The sequence below is a fragment of the Sus scrofa genome, chromosome 2 (assembly GCF_054392235.1).
Source record: "Sus scrofa isolate SSC_HxYL_T2T_F1_AM1 chromosome 2, Sscrofa_HxYL_maternal_Yorkshire_Landrace_v2.0, whole genome shotgun sequence".
Taxonomy (NCBI): domain Eukaryota; kingdom Metazoa; phylum Chordata; class Mammalia; order Artiodactyla; family Suidae; genus Sus; species Sus scrofa.
In genome coordinates, this window is record NC_139384.1 from 152,383,537 (window position 1) to 152,398,582 (window position 15,046).

Here is a 15,046-nt window from a genome sequence, read left to right on the forward strand (position 1 = left end):
TTCATTAGGTTGACTCAGCTCCTCCTCGAGGTATGATAAATGTCCGGTGAATTCTGACTCTTGAGGGCTGCGTTAAGGCATCCTGGGTGGATGCTGGGAGCACAGCATGGGGCAGCGCCGCCCTGGAAATGGGGCCGGGGAGGCCAACTGGACCACAGACTGGTGGCAAATACAGAGGCCTCGGCTGCCTCATCCTCTACAGGCTGCTGCTGGCTACCCCCGGCAGCGCCGCAGGCCCTTGTCTGTCAGCAGAGGGAGGGGATAGTGTTCATTTCTTCATTAACGCTTCCATTCGTTTACTGTGCAGATGGCATCATGCCTAGGAAGAGAGCTAAAGGGGTGGCAGGGCGTGGGGGCAGAAGTCTCAGATACACCACCTAATGTCACCAGTTTCAGCCTGAGAGAGAAGTGGCCCTGTCCTCTTTTTTTTTTTTTTTTTAGGGCCGCATTTGTGGCATCCGGAGGTTCCCAGTCAAGGGGTCGTATTGGAGCTGGAGCCGCCAGGCACAGCCACAGCCACAGCCACGCCAGATCCGAGCCACATGTGCGACCTACACCACAGCTCACAGCAGCGCCGGATCCTTAACCCACTGAGCGAGGCCAGGGATCGAACCTGTGTCCTCATGGATCCTAGTCAGATTCGTTTCTGCTGAGCCACAATGGGAACTCGCCCCATCCTCTTTATACACTAGAGAACCTCTTCCATCCACTCCCCCAGCTCCCTCAGTCTCCCCCCCAACCCCGCTTCCCCCGACCCCCCCAACCCCACATAGAAAAGCAGGTCTCTGGCACTGGTGACAGACAGGCAGGGAGAGGAAAGGAAGAGAAACTAGGCTGCCCCGGGCTGGGGCCCCCAGCCCACCTCACAGGCTGGCAGGACACTGTGTGCTGGTGGTGGGGCGGTGGGGGGAGGTGACTCTCCCTTCCAGGACCTCTGAGCTTCCTACTTCAGGTCCAAGGAGCTGGCATCAGGGTCAGCGGGACCAGGCCGGGAGCTGTCATCACTGACAGTACCAGCGACCACGGCGGTGGCAGCGGTAAAGGAGATCACGTGTGGGGGGGCTGGCTCAGGGTCTGCGCAGCGCGCCCCCAACGTTCACTCATTGTCTTTTCAAGTCCCCACAAACTTCAGGGGAGGTTAATAAACCCATTTTACAGATAAGACCACTGAGGCTCAGAGAAGTTAAGCGACATCCCAGAGTTACATGGTTTTGGTCTCACTGACTCCAGAGGGGGGGACGAAGCTGGAGTCTTCCCTTCCCCCACCATGTCTGCTCACCCCCAAACCCCCGGCCGCACAGGGCAGCCTCTTCTACGCTCGGCAGCCCTTCTGACCCCTTCTTCCACAAGCCCAGTTCTGCCCCAGCTCCTGGCCCCCGTGCAGAGCTGGCGAGGGAGCAGGCAGGTTTTCCTGCCAGAGGGGCACCTGGGCAGCCTCAGCATCACACAGCCGTCAGAGCAGCCGCGGGCACTTTTGATGGTTGCGACGAGGAGCCCCCACTCGTGCCAGGATAGTTCGTGTATTATCTCACTCAATCCTCAACTCCACCCTCGGAGTTCCGAGCTGTTATCGTTGCTCCTATTTCACAGACAAGGAGGCTGACGGGTAAGCCTCGGAGCTGGGACAGGCCTCCAGACGCCCTGCTCGCAGCCACCCCGGTGTGCCGTGGCTGGTGTGTTTGGGGCCTCGGATCCTCACGCCCTAGCCCACCTTGCACAAGGCTGCACGGGTCCTGGTAGCAGCGCGAGTGCTGACCTCAGGATTGGCACCTGCCCAGGGACCCCCTTCTTGGGCCTTTGGGGGCCAGCGGCGGCTTCTCCTGGCCACCTCCCCAAAAGGCTCTTCTTCCTTCCCCAGGGCTCATGTCCTGAGGACACATTTGAGGAGAGCACATCTCAGGAGGAGTCTGTCCTGGGGTGTGTTTGTTTGGCATCTTCTGCCATCTGACCCCTTGCCTGGCCCAGCAAGGGCCTGAGGTTCCACTGGGTCGTGGGAGCGCCCCCAGGAGGGGCTGTGTTCAGGGAGGGGTTTTCTTGGATGGCTCCTCACCAACGTGCTTCGGTTCCCAGCCCACACGGCGTCACCTCCTGAGGGAAGGGCGCAGGCCAGGCCCTGGACCTGTCCCCTTATCACAGGAAAAAGGAAGCACTTCTTTCTGCGTTGCCTTAATCACCATCTCCTATCGCCTCCAGGAGCGGTGCTTCTTGAGAGCAGAGACAAGACAGCTTTGTTCACCGCCGCCGTCCCAGGCCTGGCTCCTGACACGTGCATATTAAACAAGGGCTTCCTGAGCCACGGTGTCCTGGGGAGGCTGAGATGCGGCAGGAGGATAATCACGGGCGGCAGAGGTAAATCTGACCCTGACCAGAGGGTGAGACCTGCCATCCGGAGAGAGGGGCGGCCCCCCAGACGCAACTCCCTGGACCAGTTCATAGAAGAAACCAAACCAGGAGAACTGCCAAAGGGCAGTTCCCAGTGGAATGGCCCTCTCAGCCCCAGAGCCCTCGCCTCAGCTGGCACTTGCCTGGAGCACTCAGGCGTCCGTCTCTGAAGGTTCCTTCCCCAATAACAACAGCAGCGGCAATAATAATATTGACTTAATGTTCACCCAGTGCTTACTGTGTCCCAGGCCCTTGCATGCATGCTCGCTCAGAACCCGCAGGATGGAGTTCCCGTCGTGGCACAGTGGTTAACGAATCTGACTAGGAACCATGAGGTTGCGGGTTCGATCCCTGCCCTTGCTCAGTGGGTTAACGATCCGGCGTTGCCGTGAGCTGTGGTGTAGGTTGCAGACGTGGCTTGGATCCCGCGTTGCTATGGCTCTGGTATAGGCCGGAGGCTACAGCTCCGATTCGACCCCTAGCCTGGGAACCTCCATATGCCGCGGGAGTGGCCCAAGAAATAGCAAAAAGACAAAAAAAAAAAAAAAAAAAGAACCCGCAGGATGGCTTCAGGGGATAGGAGCCATCTTCAGCCCCAGTTTACAGAGGAGGAGACTGACACTCGGAAGAGTTACGTGCTGTGTGCAGAGCTGCCCATCGTGTGCGGGGTGGAGGGCAGAATGTGGAGCCGGGCGGCCAGAGCCCAGACTCAGACCCCTTGGACCCAAAGCTCCTCCCCTTCCCGGGCAGGTACAGCCTGTGCTTTGGGCCAGGCACCACCTGTATCCACACCCGCTGAAGTGCCGGGAGTCTGAAGCCTGGTGCTTATTCAGTAGGGCCCTCGCTCATTTATTATGTGAGCAAGTATTTACTGAACACCTACTAAGTGCTGCTAGATCCTATACGAGGCACCAAGGATGCGCTGGTGCACAAAAGCGGATCCAGTGCCTGCTCTCATGGAGCATACATCCTAGTGGAGAAGAATCCAACAAATACGTGTCCAATTACGAATCGTGATGTCTGCCAAGAAGGAAAACTGCAGCTGATTCTCAGGGCGAACGACCAGAGGAACATAATTTAGGTTGGGAGGGGGGCCCAGAAAGGCCTGTTGGAGATGACATTTACATACTAGCAAAACCAAGGCATCAGCCAGCTGGTTCATCCAGGCCAGAGAAGCGGTCAGGTTGCTCCGTCTGGGATTTGCCCAGTAAAAAGGTCCCCTTCGGCTTTCCTGAGAGCTTGCTGAGAGAAGCGGTCTTGAGATTCCAGGTCCCAGTGACTTAAGAGGCAGGGGTGAGGGAAACTATAATCCGCCGTGGTTTTTTGGGTGAAACAGGAAGTGCCGCGTCCCCTCTCGCCGTGATCGCTGATGGAGCGCGGGCCGCGGGCTCCCTCCCCGCCCTCAGAAGTGTGGTGCTCTGTCGCCACCTGGTGGACGAAGCAGGCCAGGCACGGGAGCGCCCAGCCTCCGGCGCCTCGGGCAGGATCCGGGATGCGGCTCCCTTCGGGCGGAGGCTGAAAAGGAGGCGGTGGGCTTGGGAACTTCCTGGCAAGCAGCGGGGATGGGGAGAAGGAGCGAGGGTGGATGGGGAACTGCTGCTAGAAAGTCAACTGACTGGAGACCGACAATGGCCCCATTGTGTCCGGGGCCTTGACCTTGATTTCCTGCCCCTCTCTTCTCCCGGCGGCGTGGCATCACCCGGGGCTGATTGGCCCGGAGTCCGTTCCGTGACAGTGGGCGGGCCCCGGAGCTGGACCGCGAACACTGGGCTCCCCGAGGGCCAAGACGCGCCCTGGGCTCAGTCTCCCTCCCCCACCCCCCATCCCCGTCCCCACCCCCCGGAATCCAGGACAGGCGGATAGGGCAAGGGGCCAGTGCTTCTCAGAAGTGGTTTCCTCCTTCCTACCCACCAGTGGGAGTGTGGGGATGAGAACTCGGGACTTTGAAAAGCAGTGCTGCCTAGTAGCTGGGGGCTGGGATCGTCAGTCTGGTAGACTCGAGCTCCTGGTTATCTATGGAGCCCTTGGGCAGTCTTTTAGCCCCACCCACTTTTTTTTTTAATGAGATACACATTCCCATTGTCAAAAATATCATACAATACAATAAAAAGCTGAAGCTCCCCACCTTTCTCACACACACACACACACACACACACACACACACACACACACCCCCGTCAGGTAACTTCTACCGCTAGATTGATGTGTGTCCTTCCTGACCTCAGGCAGGGTATTTACCTGAGTCTGAAATATGCAAATAGATGATTCGGTGTCTGTACCCTCTCGGCCTCAGTTTCCTAATGTGAAAATGGGGATGAAAACCATGGTAGTTAAATCCGAAGAGAGTTCCTGAGAAAGTTGTCTGAGATCATTCACTGGAGGCTTAGCTCGGCCCCTGGCACATGGCCTCGGTGACAGCTGATGTCATCATCACCGTTGTCACTGTCATCATCCCTGAGCCCCAGACCCAGTTCTAAGGTCCGCAGAGAAGCCCTGTCTTCTCCCCTAGCCTTCTTCTCTCCTCTTTTCTCCCTCCTAACAGACTGTGATAAAAATCTGTGTCCCCTCATGCCTGTGTGGGTTTATTTTTTTTTAAACGAGAAAGAGCATCTGGTGTTTTCTGCATGTTCTCTGCTCCTGGTCCCTTCCCCTCTGCCTCCCGCCCCTTCCTGTCCGTATTTGACCTCGATGCGAGTCTTCACCCAGTGCGGAGAGAACATTCCATCCTATGCCAGAGAAAGAAAGTTTTCAGGGCGCATACTGTGCTCTTGGACCCACACTGACTCTATAAAGGCTGTCCCCTGGGTCGTGGTAGGGACGGTGGCTGAAAGGGGGCAGGATGGGGGCAGGGGCGTGGGCGAAAGGCCACAGGGTGAAGCAGGTTAGCAACCTGTAGGGTCAGCTGTCAGAGCATCCCAAGGCGTGGCCAAGGGCAACTCACTTCACCTGTGTGAGCCTCAGTTCTCTCACCTGGACAATGGAGCTACTAACAATAGCTGCCACGTTTAAGGGCTGTGAGGCTAACACAGTGCCTGGGAAGGGAGCTGGCGCTGAGAAAGCCGCAGAGTAGCTGTTACTGTGTTGGAAAAGCAAGTGTGTTTATTTAGCATTTTATGTTTGCAAAGGGACATTCTAACGTCTCTCTTTTTAAAATGAGCTAGCCTTTGCTGCGTGGGGGAGGAAGTTCGGTTTTGATTTGCAAGTCTGAGCAAAAAAGGTAAAGGCCTTCACCTGGCCTCTGTCGAAGCAGCCAGGGGCTGCTTCCTGGGCCTGTTGCTGGTCCGTAAGGTGGTCACAGACAGCAGCAGGATACAGGACGCCAGAAGGACCTCACTGTTCCAGAGAATGCCACCGGAAATACATCACGTGAGTAGGACCAGGCCCTAGCACCCATTCCGCAAGTAGCCATAGGGCAGCTGCTGGGCGCCCAGCCTGGACTCCCCAGCCCGGCACAGTTGAGGGTCTCTGCAATACAGGGGTTTTATTGCACACCCTAGCTAATGTGTATTTGGAGCTTAGTAAATGCCAAGTGTATTAGAAGGACAGTGAACAAGTCTTAGCTAAGATCTTTGTCCTCCTGTCGCTTTTTAGAACATGTTTTACTGAAATGTAGTTGACTTACACAATTGTTAATTTCAGGCACACAGCAAAGTGAATCAGCTATACGTATGTATATCCAATGCTTTTCCGATTCTTTTCCCATAGAGGTTACCCTTCAGTACCGAGCGCATTTCCCTGTGCTATACGGTAGGTCCCCCTTACCCGTCTCTTCTGTTTATAGTAGTGTGTATGTATCTTTCTCAACCTAATCATCCCTCCTCCCCATGTTTCCTTTTTGGCAAACTTAGGTTTGGTTTCAAAATCTTTGAGTCTAGTTCTCTTTTGTAAGTTCTTTTGTATCATTTCTGTTAGATTCCACAATTTAGTGATCTCATATGCTGTCTTTCTCTGTCTGACTTACTTTGTGCGATAATTTTTAGATCCATCCATGTTGCTGCAAATGGCATTACTTCATGCTTTTTATGGCTGCATAATATTCCATTGTGTGTGTGTGTGTGTGTGTACATATATATCTTATTTATCTCCTCCTCTGGGGATGGACACTGAGGTTGCTTTCATGTCTTGGCTGTCGTAAATAGCGCTGCAGTGAACACTGAGGTGGGTGTACCTTTTTGAATGATGGTTTTCTCTGGATAGATGCCCAGGAGTGGGATTGCTGGATCCTATGGTAGTTCTATATTTAGTTTTTGAAGGAACCTGCCTACTTCTCCCTAGTGGTTGTACCAATTTCCCTTTCCTCCACACCTTCTCCAGCATTTACTGTTTGTAGACTTTTTTTTTTTTTTTTTTTTTTTTTTGGTCTTTTTAGGGCCACACCTTCAGCACACAGAGGTTCGCAGGTGAGGGGTGGAATCAGGAGCTGTAGTTGCTGGCCTTCACCACCACCAAAGCAATGTGGGATCCAAGGCGTGCCTGTGACCTACACCATGGCTCACAGCAACACCGGATCCTTAACCCACTGAGCGAGGCCAGGGATTGAACCTGCATCCTCATGGTAGTCAGATTTGTTTCTGCTGAGCCACAATGGGAACTCCTGTTTGTAGACTTTTGGATGATGGCCATTCTGACCAGTGTGAGGTGATATCTCCTTGTAGTTTTGGTTTGCATTTCTCTAGTAGTTAGCGGCGTTGAACATCTTTTCTTGTTCTCTTTGTCTGTCTGTCTTCTTTGGAGAAATGTCTCTTTAGGTCTTCAGAGCATTTTCTGATGAGTTGTTTGCTTTTTTAAGATGTTTGTGTATTTTGGAGATTAATCCCTTGTTGGTTGCTTTGTATGCAAATTTGTCCCCATTCAGTGGATTGTCTTTTTGTCTTGTGAATGGTTTCCTTTGCTGTGCAAAAAAGCTTTTAAGTTTAATTCGGTTCCATTTGCTTATTTTTGTTTTTATTTTCATTACTTAGGAGGTGGATCAAAAAAAATATTGTTGCGATTTACATCAAAGACTCTTTTGCCCTGTTTTCCTCTAAGAGTTTTATTGTCTCTGGTCTAACATTTAGATCTTTAATCCATTTTGAGTTTATTTTTGTGTATGGTGTTAGAGAATGTTCTCATTTCATTCTTCTACATGCAGAAGCTGTCCAGTTTTCCCCACACCACTTATTGAAGAGATTGTTTTTTCTCCATTGTATGTCCTTGTCTCCTTTGTCATAAATTAATTGACCGTATGTGCGTGTGGTTTTATTTTGGGGCTTTCTTTCTTTTTTTTTTTTTTTTTTTTCAGAGCCGCACATGAGGCATATGGAGGCTCCCAGGCTAGGGGGTGGTCGAATCAGAGCTACAGCTGCCGGCCTGCACCACAGCCGCAGCAATGCCAGATCTGAGCTGTGTCTGCGACCTACACCACAACTCACAGCAACACCTGAACCTTAACCCACTGAGTGAGGCCAGGGATCCAACCCGCAACCTCATGGTTCCTAGTCAGATTCCTTTCCACTGCACCATGACGGGACACTCCTATTTCTGGGCTTTCTATCCTGTTCCACTGATCTCTATGTCTGGTTTGGAGCCAGTACCATACTGTTTTGATAACTGTAGCTTTGTATTATAGCTTATGTCTTTATGGTTTTTACGTACATGATACTTTGCTTTTGGGGTCAGTAATAATTTACACATATTAAAATTTACCTTTTAAAGTGTACAGCTCTGGAGTTCCCATCATGGCAGTGGTTAACGAATCCGACTAGGAACCATGAGGTTGCAGGTTTGATCCTCGGCCTTGCTCAGTGGGTTAAGGACCCGGTGTTGCCATGAGCTGTGGTGTAGGTTGCAGACGCAGCTCGGATCCCGAGTTGCTCTGGCTCTGGCATAGGCTGGCGGCTACAGCTCTGATTAGACCCCTAGCTTGGGAACCTTCATATGCCACGGGTATGGCCCTAGAAAAGACTAAATAAATAAATAAATAAATAAAGTGTACAGTTCTGTGAGTTACGACAAAGTCATGTAACTACCTTTACAATCAAAACATACAGGGTAGTTCCCATTGTGGCTCGTCGGTAATGAACCTGACTGGTATCCATGAGGATGCAGGTCGATCCCTGGCCGTGCTCAGTAGGTTAAGCATCCAGCATTGCCGTGAGCTGTGGTATAGGTTGCAGCCATGGCTTGGAATCTGGCATTTCTGTGGTTGTGATGTAGCCTGGCAGCTGTGGCTCTGATTTGACCCCTAGCTTGGGAACTACCATATGCCGTGTGTGCGGCCTTAAAAAGCAAATATATCTATATATTGACCCTGATCTCATTTCGTCCTTATAGTTTTGCCTTTTCCAAAATGGAATCTTACAACACTGTGGACCCTTTGAATCCAGCTTCTTTCTTCTACTTCTTCTGTAATAATGCTTTTGAGAGTCATCCATAATTTTTTTTTTTTTTTAAAGGGCTGTACCTGCAGCACATGGAGGTTCCCAGGCTAGGGGTCAAATCGGAGGTATAAACACCAGCCTACGCCAGAGCCACAGCAATGCCAGATCCGAGCCACATCTGCGACCTACACCACAGCTCATGGTAACACCAGATCCTTAACCCACTGAGCAAGGCCAGGGATCGAACCCGCAACCTCATGGTTCCTCGTCAGATTTGTTTCTGCTGCACCATGATGGGAACTTGAGCGTCATCCATATTGTCTTACATATCATCGATTCATTCTTTTTTTCTTTCTTTTAACTTTCCATTACAAAAATTTTTCAGCTATAAATGTAAAGGAATCATACAGTGAACACCTATAAACCTGCCACCTGGATTCCATAATTGTTTGCATTTCGCTGAATTTTAAAGTGCTGTCTCCACGTAGGCATATTTTTGCTGAACCATTTGAAAGTAAGTTGTAGACACTGACACTTCACTTCTAAAACCTCAGCTGTACATATAGCACTTCTGAATGTGTGACGATCATATGTTGTCACAGCTAAGAAAGATGACCGTGAATCCCCAGATACCATCTACTCCCCCATCCATGTGCAAATTTCCCCCATTTCAAAGGACAAAAAGTCTTTTATAGTTTTTTTTTTTTTCCCCCACCTGCTGAAGTTTTCTGTGGCGCAGTGGGGTCGATAGTGTCTCTGCAGTGGTAGGAACTCGGGCTTGATCCCCAGTCCCAACATGGTTGAGGATTCGGTGCTGCCGCCACTGTGGCGTAGTTCACAAACTCTGGCTCATGTTCACCCCTTGGGCCAGGAGCCACCGGGGGACCAAGAACGCACTTCCTCCCTTCTTTTCTTTCTTGCCCACTGTGTGTAGCCTTTTGATGTGGGATCTCACTCCCCAGGCCAAGGATTGAATCCAGCCGTAGCAGTGCAAGTGCTGAGTCCTAACAACTAGGCCACCAGGGAACTCCCTTAAACTTCTAGTTTTGAAATAGCTACAGACTCACAGGAAGTTGCAAAAATAATAGAGTCTCACGTACCCTTTAACCAGCTCCCCATAAGGGTGACATATATCAATATGACAATACTGAGCTCTAGTAAAGTATCCAAACCAAGACACTGACATTGGTACAGAGTCGTTAACGAGATGACAGACCTTATTCGGTTTTCAACAGTTTTTTTTTTTTTAAACCCGCATTCATTTGCGTGTGGGGGTGTGTGTTTAGTTCTCTGCACCTAAATCCCGAAGAGAGCTTTTTGTAACTACCACGACTGTCAAAATGGGTAACCTCTCCTAGACTGTGGAAGAACTCTCTAGAGCCCCCTCTTTGTAGCCACACCCATCCCCCACTTGATGCCTCCCTGGTCCTCAGCCCGGACCCCAGGCAGCTGCTCGTCTGTTGGCCATGTCTATGGCATTGTCATTTTGAGACTGTTGTAGAAATGAAGTCGTACAGCCCGTCACCCTTTGAGACGGAATTTGTCACGAAGCATCAGGCCTTGGAAGTTCCTCCAGGTGGCTGCCTGGATTCTCAGTGGTTCCTTCTGATTCATTGCCCAGCCCTAGTTTCGCATGGACGTGCCGCCGTGGAGCCGTATTCGCCGGTAGAAGGAGGCTTGGGTTGTTTGCAGCTTGCGGCGATGCCGCGTCCCGTGACCGTGAGCTTTTGTAGGACAGGTTTGTGTGTGGATGTCCGCGTGGCCTCACTTTGGTCCGTCGCGCGGGGCGGGCTTGCGGAGCTGCGTGGCGGGTGCGGGTCTGGCCTCGTGTGCAGCGGCCGAGCTCTCGGTCCACGGGCTCTGCCACTCGCGGCCCAGGCGGCAGCCGAGGGGAGCTGCAGATGCGCCGCCTTCCTGCCGGCACTGGCTGTTACTACTTTGGGAAAAACCTTTGGCCCTTCTCACACCCGTGCAGTGGTACCCCCGTAACTTTTACACTGTAAATAAGACCATGTCACACACACCCCCCCCCCTTTAAAAGCCCCCAGTGGCTTCGCATTTCGCAAAGCGAAATTCAACCTCATTTCTGAGGCCAGCTCGACCCTCTCGCCGGACCTCTGTGCCTCATGCTGCTCTGGCCACAGCGACCGCCCCTAACACTCGAAGCTTGTTCCGCCCGGAATGTTCTTGGCCTCCGTCTCCCCGTGGCCCCTCTCTCCCTCCCCTTGCCCTCTGTCTCATGTCAGCTTCGCGAGACCTGCCCTGATGGCCCCAATGAGCCCCGGCCCCCCACTCAGCCCCACAGTTCTCCCACCCGCTTTTGTTTTTCTGCATAGCACGTATCTCTGCTTGAGAAAATAGCACATCCATTCCTGAGTTCTTTTTTTTTTTTTTCTTCATCTTTTTGTGTTTTCCTGAGCTGCCCCCGCGGCATATGGAGGTTCCCAGGCTAGGGGTTGAATCGGAGCTGTAGCCCCCAGCCTACACCAGAGCCACAGCAACGGGGGATCTGGAGCCGCGTCTGCAACCTACACCACAGCTCACGGCAACACTGGATCCTTAACCCACTGAGCAAGGGCAGGGATCGAACCCGCAACCTCATGGTTCCTAGTCGGGTTCGTTAACCACTGGGCCACGATGGGAACTCCCGTTCCGGAGTTCTTTAATGTCTGTCTCCCCCATAAGGACAGCGACTGGCTTTTTGATGGCCGTCTCTGGGGCTTACCCTGGTGCCCAGCACACAGGAGACTCTCGGTTGAGTGCAGGTGTCCTGGAAACCTCTTGGGACCCTCCTCCCATCCTTCTGGCCCACCTTGGCCTCAGCCGTTGCCACGGCAACTAGCCGGGAGCAGGTGAAAGCCCCTTGGCTTAGCTGCTCCCACAGCTCTTGCCTTCTGCCCAGTCTTCTGTCTGGACTCAAGCACTGTGGCCTGGAAGTTTGAGGACATTGGCCCTGCTGGCAACCCCGGACCCACAGGGCCAGCCCTGGTAGATGTAGGCTCACCTCACTGAGGCTCGGGGGGTGGGTCTGAGGTGCCCTCTGTGCCGCTCCTCGGTGCAGGTCCCCGCCGTCAAGCTCTTGCCCAGAGTGGTGAGCAGCTCCCCAAGGCACTGTCATCCTGCTTCCCTTCGTGCCTGCTCGCCTCCCTCACCCCCACTCCTGTTCCCTGGGATCACGTCTCACATGAACTTGCAAGCGAGCCCTAGCCCTGCTTTCTCTGCCTGCAAGGAGGCAGCCCAGATGGAAAAGAGCCCAGAACAAATATATGGAGTTGCTAGCCTGGTGGGAGAGACAAATAATAATGAAATTAAAATGAAATAATTAAAATTTAATTAACTGCAGGTGAAGGGCTAGATATTTCAACAAATAGTGCTGGAATAGCTGAATATCTAGGTGGAAAACAACGACTCTCGATTCCTACCATCACAAGATACTTGAAATGCATCAAAGAACTAAAATGGAAAAAAGAAAAGAAAACTATAAAACTTCTAGACAAAAGCATAGGAAAATCTACATAACTTTGGGATAGGCAGAGATTTTTCAACTCACAGAAAGAACTAATTATAAGAGAGGGGGTAGAGACAAGATTAAGAACACTGACTAGAAAAAAGATTTGCAACCTTATTTTTGCAAATAATTTGTATCTACAACATATAAAGAAGTACAACTTGGGGTTCCCGTTGTGGCTCCGCAGTTAACAAATCCGAGTAGCAACCACGAGGATTCAGGTTCAATTCCTGGCCTTGCTCAATGGGCCTTGCGTTGCCATGAGCTGTGGTGTAGGTCTCAGACTCGGCTCAGATCTGGCACTGCTGTGGCTGTGGTGTAGGCCGGAGGCTACAGCTCCAATTGGACCCCTAGCCTGGGAACCTCCATATGCCATGGGTGCAGCCCTAAAAAAAAGACAAAAAAAAGAAAAGAAATACAACTCATTGGAGTTCCCGTCGTGGCTCAGTAGTTAACGAATCTGACTAGGAACCACGAGGTTGTGGGTTCGATCCCTGGCCTGGCTCAGTGGGTTAAGGATCCAGCGTTGCCATGAGATGTGGTGTAGATCGCAGCTGTGGCTTGGATCCCATGTTGCTGTGGCTCTGGCGTAGGCCGGGGGCTACAGCTCTGATTCAACCCCTAGCCTGGGAACCTCCATATGCCGAGGGCATGGCCCTAAAAAGACAAAAAAAAAAAAAAAAAAAAAAAAAAAAAAGCAACTCAATAAAAAGATCAATAACCAAGTTAAAATATGGGCAAATGATTTTAACAAATGCTTTTTAAAAAAGATATACAAATATGCATAAACACGTGAAAAATTGTTCAGTGTCATTAGCCACAAGGGAAAGGTAAATTAAAACCATACCCATTAGAATGGCTAAAATTTAAAAGACCGGTAATAAGTGTGGCAAGGATATGGAACACCTGGGACGCTCATATGTTGTTGGCAGGAGTGTGAGATGGAAAATCACTTTGGAAAAGAGTTCGCAATATCTCAGAAAGCAAAGCATACGTGTTACCATATGTCCGGCCGTCTCCATCACAGGTGTGTACCTGAGAGGAATGACAATGTGTGTCCACACAAAGACTTGTCATGAATTGTCAGAGCAGCTTTATTCATAATAGCCCCAAACTGGACATGGCTCCGGTGTCCATCAACAAGCCAATGGCTAAATTATGATAGATTCATATAATAGCTTACTGCTCCGTATAAAAAGAAACAAATACTGATAAATGCTCCCACCTGAATGAACCTCCAAAACATTATGCCGAGTGAAGGAAGCCCAGCAGCAGAGTACACGCTGGATGATGACATTTCAGTGAGGTTCTAGAACACGCACAAGGAAGCCATGAACAGAGAGCAGAGCGGTGACTGGCCGAGGCTGGCCATGGGCGGGGGGATATGGACCAGAAAGAGGAATCGGTAAACTTGTACAGGCTATGGAAATATTCTGTATCTTGTGTAGAGCCGTGGATACTTGGGTATTTGTTAAAACTCAAAACATAGGCATTTCAGAGTCCCCGTCGTGGCTCAGCAATTAACAAACTCGACTAGGATCCCTGAGGGTGCAGGTCCATCCCTGGCCTCACTCAGCAGGTTAAGGATCCGGCATTGCAGTGAGCTGTGGTGTAGGTTGCAGATGCGGCTCAGAACTGGCTCCACCTGGACTCCAGCTCCAGCTGGGAACCTCCACATGCTGTGGGTATGGCCCTAAAAACCAAAAAAAACAAAAAACAAAAAATGAAAACAAACAAACAAACAAAAACCCATAGGCATTTTACTGTATCAAGTTACATTTCAATAAGGCTGATTTTTTTTTTTTTTTTTTTTTTTTTTTTTTGTGTGTGTTTTTTGCTATTTCTTGGGCCGCTCCCGCGGCATATGGAGGTTCCCAGGCTAGGGGTCTAATCGGAGCTGTAGCTACTGGCCTACGCCAGAGCCACAGCAACGTGGGATCCGAGCCGTGTCTGCAACCTACACCACAGCTCACGGCAACGCCGGATCATTAACCCACTGAGCAAGGGCAGGGACCGAACCCGCAACCTCATGGTTCCTAGTCGGATTCGTTAACCACTGCGCCACGACGGGAACTCCATTATAAGGCTGATTTTTAAAGTGAATTAACTCTAGCTTGTTGTGATAAGTGCTCACAGGGAAGGAAATACGGTATTGTAGTGTGGGGGGGAAAGGAAGGTTACTTTTGATTGACTGGCAAAGTGATCCTTGAGGAGGTGGCATTTGACCAGAGATCTGAATGTCAGGAGGGAGTCAGCCATGGAAAGTTTTTTGGGGGGCGGGGGGCGGAGGGGAATTCCAGAAAAAGGTCACTGCCAGAACAAAGTCCCGGAACAGGAAGGAGTTTGGTAATCTTGGGAACAGTCCAAAGGCCTGTGCGACTGGGTGAAGCGGGTAAGGGCGGAGAGTGGCAGGAAACAGGGTGGAGAGTAGGCGAGACTCAGATCCTATAGGACCTTATCAGCCCCGATAAAGGTTTGGAATTTGAAATGAATAAAATGCAAATCCGCCCCTGGGTCTAGTGGGGCAGAAACACCTAAGCAAATAAAGGCAGTACAGGGTCACGGGAGAGAGGAGGGAGCAGTCAGCGCTCCCTAGGAGCATCTGGGAAGGCTCCTCGGAGGAGGTGACATTTCACCCAGGATTTGAGGGAAGAGTAGCAAAGGAGACAAGGTATTCCAGTGGGGGGTACTGTGTCTATTGAAGGCGAGCAGCCCCATGGAACATTCTAAGACCTGAGCATAACTTAAGTCCAGCTGGTCTTTTCCCAGTAGGAAGAGGAAGAGCCAGAGACCTGAG